We start from the raw sequence: 6,966 nt of genomic DNA on the forward strand, positions 1-6,966 counted from the left end.
ATCATTATTATAATTATATCAACTGAAACCACACTTTTATTGTTTACCCGAATATTATATTCTCTAAGGGTGTTTACGTCATTTTACAAACTAGGAAGTGGCCGGTTGGCCCACTTCATAGAGCCGAAAAATTAGAGCCGACAAATTAAAGTTTCGTAAAAAAGATAAAAGAAAAAAAATTGTACTAAATGATAAAATAGATGACATCAATTGATAATGATAATGATAATTAGATATTTGCTGGTCATACTTCACCTACCTTCTGGATCCTTCCATTCTTAGGGTTCTGCACCAATTTCATCTCCCTACTCTCTCCATGTCACTGTCACCGCTACCTTCTTCATTTTCTCCCAATCTATCTTCATCTTCATCGTTCTTCATGGTTCTGCACCAATTTCATCTTTCTAGGGTTTTTATTTTCTCCCAATCTCACAACATACTGGATCCTTCCACCCTCATAGCGGTGTCACCGTCGGCACGCCCATCACAAGCGCTATTATTATCTCCGTTACCATGTATGTAATTTTCGTTTCCAAAGTACCAGGTAGGCTGTGATTTTCTTACGAATTTGTAATTTAGGGTTTCGAATTTCGCTGCGATTGTTTACTATGTTTTTGTTATTTCGTTATATCTTTTTTTTTTTGGGTTTTCCTTGCTTATCGCAGGTTATTGCAATAGCTGTTGTTCCAATCATTGTGCTGTGATTTACAAATTAACATCTGTTGTTCAATCATTTATGTTACTATTGTTTTTTTAATTAGTGTATGTAAAATATAATGTTTTTCTAGATTATACTAGAAATAATTAGTAACATTAGATATTTTCTAATGTAATATATATTTAAATTATAGATACTAGCTAAGAAGAAGCTAGATTTATCTAGTTAAGAAATTACTAGAAAAAGTGTAAACCGACTTAGTGATGCCTATAAATAGGCGATGGCTATTGCAAAAGTGTACACAACAACAAGTAAAATTGAATTAATAAAAATATCAATTACTAAATCAAGTCTTCTACATACTTTCTAATTTACAAAAGCTCCCCCTCCATTTATAACATATAACTAACCAATCACAATTAATAATATCTAAATTACATCAACACTAACAAGTGGTATCAAGAGCCGTTTGGGTGTTGTTCGAGTACACCATGACTACCGTTGGTGCATACAATATTCCCGTCCCCATCTTTGATGGCGACAACTATGATTTTTGGAGTATCCGAATGAAGACATATTTTCAAGCACAAAGCTTGTGGGATATTGTCGAAGTCTGGTTTACAACTCCAAAAGACGTCGAAACTCTGTCCGCGGAAGAACATGAAAAATACAACAAAAATGTTGTAAGAAATGCTGCGGCGTTAGGCTATATTCAACAAGCCTTGACACCGTCTATCTTTCCACGAATCATGGGAGCTACGACAGCTAAAGAGGCGTGGAAGATCCTTCAAGAAGAATTTCAAGGAAATGTCAAGGTGAGATCCGTCAAACTACTAACTCTAAGACGAGATTTTGAAAATCTAAATATGAAAGAGACCGAGACCGTTAAAGACTACTATTATAGAATAAAAGAAATTGTAAATCAAATGAGAGCCTATGGAGATAATATAACTGACAAGAGGATCGTAGAAAAAATACTTATCAGTATGACAGAAAAATATGATCATGTCATTACCGCTATTGAAGAGTCAAAAGACATCGAGACTCTGTCAGTAACGGAATTAGTTGGCTCTCTAGAAGCATACGAGGCTAGACTGAGTCGGCGTAGTGAAAACTCACTTGAAAGTGCCTTTCAGTCTAAACTCAAATTACGGTCTCAAAAATATAATAATGGGGGGAAAAGAAATTTTGAAGAAAAATCAAAAGGAGGAGAAAAACCCAGAACCGGGTTCGATCAAAGAAGGAACGGCCACCCTCCATGTGGTATTTGCAAAAAGACAAACCACTTGGAGAAGGATTGTTTTCACAAAGGGAAGCCACAATGCAATAACTGCAAAAGATTTGGGCATCTTGAAAAAGATTGCCGTTTAAAACAAAATCATCGAGCTAACTTCACGGAAGAAAGTGAAGATATACCGGAGAACAAAAATCAGCTATTCTATGCCTGCCATGTCGCAAATAAACAGAGGGACGATACTTGGTTGATCGACAGTGGGTGCAGCAACCACATGACAGGAGATGAAAAGTTATTTAATAGTATCAACACGTCCGTAAAGTCCCGCGTCAAACTAGGGAATGGAGCGCTTGTTGACACTAAAGGCAAAGGTACAATTACTGTTCAAACTAATAACGCCACTCGATCTGTTAATGACGTTCTTCTAGTACCAAGCTTAGCAAGTAACTTGCTAAGTGTTGGACAAATGATGGAGCACGGCTACTCTTTACACTTCGAAGATAAATCATGTGTTATTCTTGACAAGAAAAACAACTATAAATTAATAGCCGAAGTGCCAATGGAGAACCGCAACTTTCCGCTTCGTTGGCAGTATATCCAAGACACAGCCATGAAAGTTCAAGTCGAAGAATCATGGCTATGGCATCGAAGATTTGGCCACTTTAACTTTCACGCACTAAAAATCCTACAACAGAAAAATATGATGAGAGACTTGCCAAGCATAGAAGAAATCACTGACACGTGTGAAAGCAGTATGATGGGCAAGCAACATCGAAAACCTTTCCCTCGTGACAAAGCCTGGAGAGCGAAAGGTATACTAGAGCTAGTGCACACCGACATTTGTGGACCAATGAGAACCCCGTCTCTTAACCAAAACAGGTACTTTATCCTCTTCATCGATGACTATTCTAGAATGACGTGGGTTTATTTCATGCGTGAAAAATCTGAAGTATTTACGATATTCAAGAACTTCAAAAACTTCATAGAAAAGAGTAGTGGCCATTATATTAAAACACTAAGGAGTGATAGAGGAAAAGAATACACCTCTACACAGTTTAATAAATTCTGTGAAGATGAAGGAGTTAAGCGTCAACTCACTGTTGGTTACGCTCCTGAGCAAAATGGGGTCTCTGAACGTAAAAATAGAACTGTAGTGGAAATGGCCAAAACAATGATACACGAAAAAGGCCTTCCAAACAGTTTCTGGGCTGAAGCTGTATACACAGCTGTATATATACTAAATTGATGTCCTACGAAAGTCGTCGAAAACAAGACTCCTATTGAGGCATGGAGTGGAAGGAAACCGTCGGCGAAACATCTACGAGTATTTGGATCTATCTGCTATATCCATGTTCCCAAGGAGAAACGTCACAAGCTCCAAGAAAAATCAGAAAAAGGAATATTCTTGGGCTATAGCACACAATCAAAAGGCTACCGAGTCTATAACCTGAAGACCAATAACATAGTAATCAGCAGAGACGTAGAGTTTGACGAAGACGCATCTTGGAACTGCGAGAAGGACAAAGTTGAAAAACAAACATATCTGCCACGGATATCTATGGAAACTCCAGCTGAAAAACCACTACAAACGGAGGATCTTAGTCATGAAAGTACCGGAGAAACAAGTCCTACTACACCAACTTCTCCATCGACAAAATTACCTTTGGCGCAAGACGAGTCAAGCCCAGAGTCCACACCTGGAAGAGTCAAAGCGTTAGCAGAGGTATACGAGACATGTAACTTTACAACCATAGAACCTGAAAGCTATGAAGTTGCAGCCAAAGATAAAAAATGGGTGACTGCTATGAACGAAGAAATCAGAATGATCGAGAAAAACAACACATGGGAGTTAGTTGATCATCTCACAGATAAAGAAATCATTGGAGTTAAGTGGGTTTACAAAACAAAGCTCAACCCTGATGGTTCTATACAAAAACACAAAGCAAGGCTAGTAGCTAAAGGCTATTCACAACAGCCTGGAGTCGACTACAATGAAACTTTCGCACCGGTAGCACGACTGGATACTATAAGAGCACTTGTGGCGCTAGCAGCTCAACGAAGGTGGAAGATTTACCAGCTAGATGTGAAGTCAGCTTTTCTAAATGGGTTTCTCGAAGAAGAAATATACGTCGAGCAACCACAAGGGTTCATTAAGAAAGGAAAAGAAAATCAAGTCTTAAAGCTAAAGAAAGCTTTATATGGACTTAAACAAGCACCACGTGCTTGGTATAGCCGCATTGACAGCTACTTCACAAGTTCAGGGTTCAGGAGGAGTCAAAGTGAGCCCACACTCTACATCAAAACCCAAGGTAACTCTGACACTCTCATTCTTTCCTTGTATGTCGATGATCTTATATATACGGGAAACAATGAGAGAATGATACAAGAGTTTAAAGAAGACATGATGAAAACGTTTGAGATGAGCGACCTTGGTTTGATGCGCTATTTTCTTGGCATCGAAATCAGTCAAGAAAAGGAAGGCATTTTCATATGCCAAAAGAAATACACAGAAAATCTCCTAAAAAAGTTTAAACTATACGGTTGTAAAACCGTCGCGACGCCACTAGTTGCAAATGAGAAGATGAGACAAGATGATGGATCGGAGAAAGCGGATGCTTCAAGATTCAGAAGTCTCATCGGAAGCCTACTTTATCTGACAGCAACAAGACCAGACATCATGTACGCAACGAGTCTGCTATCCAGGTACATGCAAAACCCTACTCAAATACATTACGGAGCTTCTAAAAGAATACTACGATACTTGCAAGGTACCAAGGACTATGGTATATGGTACAATCCCACAATAGACTCGAAGCTTCATGGATACACAGATAGTGATTGGGCCGGATCGGTAGATGACATGAGAAGTACTTCAGGATACGCATTCACACTTGGATCTGGTGTATTCTCATGGACATCAAAGAAACAAGAAACTGTGGCACAATCGTCAGCCGAAGCCGAGTACGTCGCTGCTGCAAACTCGGCTAATCAAGCTATATGGCTAAGAAGAATACTAGAAGATATGGGCGAGAAACAAGACGAAGCTACAAAGATATATTGCGATAACAAGTCTGCAATCGCGATGGCTAAGAATCCTGTGTTTCATGGTAGAACAAAACATATTGACATCAAATATCACTTTCTACGAGAAGTCTCAGCCAGGAAAGATATCGAATTAAAATACTGCAAGACCGAAGAGCAGCTTGCAGATATTTTTACCAAAGCACTGCCAAGACCCAAGTTCGAGTTCCTACGCAACATGCTCGGAGTAACGTCGAAAAACATTAAGGAGGAGTGTTAAAATATAATGTTTTTCTAGATTATACTAGAAATAATTAGTAACATTAGATATTTTCTAATGTAATAGATATTTAAATTATAGATACTAGCTAAGAAGAAGCTAAATTTATCTAGTTAAGAAATTACTAGAAAAAGTGTAAACCGACTTAGTGATGCCTATAAATAGGCGATGGCTATTGCAAAAGTGTACACAACAACAAGTAAAATTGAATTAATAAAAAGATCAATTACTAAATCAAGTCTTCTACATACTTTCTAATTTACAAAAGCTCCCCCTCCATTTATAACATATAACTAACCAATCACAATTAATAATATCTAAATTACATCAACACTAACAGTGTAGCATGTAGCTTAATCTTTGTTTCTTGGTTTTCGTTTTCGCAGGTTGCTTTCTGAGGATGCGGTAATTTCGTGTAGGTCAGTGTTTTTTTTCCTTTATTTATTAAATTTTTTTTTATTACAATTTTGGTAGCTTTCTTATATAGACATTGTAGTGTTTTAGTGGATGATAGTATGTGTATGTTTATAGTGCGATTTTTAAACGTATCATTTGGTATTTGTTTTTTATGTTACCTTTTAGTTGATAATATATGTTAGATTTTAGATTTATGATGATAGTGTATAAATGATTAATTGGTAGTTCTTAGAATCGCACTGTTTGATGTTTGATATATGCTCTTTATGTTGGCCAGTGGTCAGCATATTATCTTTATATAGTGAAATGGATAGCAAAAAATCCCCCGGATCATGCTCCTACCAGTGTTGTATGTTGATTGATGAAATGGTGCGCAAACTAACCATAACTATTCCAGAGTTTAGTATGCTATAAGCCTATAATATTATTATAGCTATTTTGAAACTCAAATATACTAAAGGGTAACACGATTCAAGCAAAAATGGACGCCGAGTATATACGCTTTTTAAAATTGAAAATAGACGTAGATGCTTCCTATAGGATCTCGAGGTTTGTATGCAAAGTAATCTGACCCAGGCAACGAATTGTAGAATGTACCACCACGTTGACATTTGGGAGAATTACTGATTTCTAACGCATTCCCCTACTGGATATCCAAGATAAGTACTTCAGTTTCATTTTGTACGATCAAATATCTACATGCCAAGCCAAATTCCAGTGGTAACAGGTAATACACATAATTATCCAAATTACATATCACAATTACCTGATTAACAAGCTCCTTTAACAAACAACAGATTACATATCCCATCCGTTACATCAGCAATGTTATGCCCTTTGGCGACATAAACTGCACCCAGAAAAGATGCCGAAGAATCGAAATCATCAATCTAAGGTAACCACGTAAACACTATATTCCTTACAGTTTCATGTTATGAAATTACAATAGTTGTATTTAAAGAGCATGACATTACAACTGTAAACATCTATGATATCACTCAACTAATGCTTTAGAATGAATAAGCAACGAATTTCAACATGGATCTTTACGAATCACTGCCTCAGTAAGTTTGTGTTGTGTGACGACCCGGAAATTTCTGACCAAATTTAAACTTAATCTTTAATGTTTTCGATACGATAAGCAAGTCTATAAAGTTGAATTTCAAAATTTTTGAACTACTTTTATATATTCAATTACCCTTCGACTACTCCCGAAGATTCACGAACAATCATTTATTAATGGACATGTGTATAAATATATATATACAATTGGAATATTAATTTTTAGAATTAAATATATAAATAACTTGCAACATGTATTTAAAACGTGTTTATGAATATTGAATGTATATATAT

The 6,966-nt window shown here is 36.7% G+C and overlaps 1 long non-coding RNA gene across 2 annotated transcripts; it reads left to right on the forward strand.

Annotated features, from left to right (window-relative positions):
• Positions 1-272: 272 nt before the first annotated feature.
• On the forward strand, positions 273-6,745 carry LOC139856068 (uncharacterized). 2 transcript variants are annotated; one of them, XR_011761657.1, is made up of 4 exons: positions 273-766; positions 5,539-5,979; positions 6,201-6,337; positions 6,408-6,745. It is a non-coding gene; the product is annotated as an uncharacterized lncRNA (long non-coding RNA). The 2 variants fall into 2 exon arrangements; XR_011761656.1 differs by having other exon boundaries at positions 5,539-6,337.
• Positions 6,746-6,966: the final 221 nt, after the last annotated feature.

This window comes from Rutidosis leptorrhynchoides, chromosome 6 (genome assembly GCF_046630445.1).
Source record: "Rutidosis leptorrhynchoides isolate AG116_Rl617_1_P2 chromosome 6, CSIRO_AGI_Rlap_v1, whole genome shotgun sequence".
Lineage (NCBI taxonomy): Eukaryota > Viridiplantae > Streptophyta > Magnoliopsida > Asterales > Asteraceae > Rutidosis > Rutidosis leptorrhynchoides.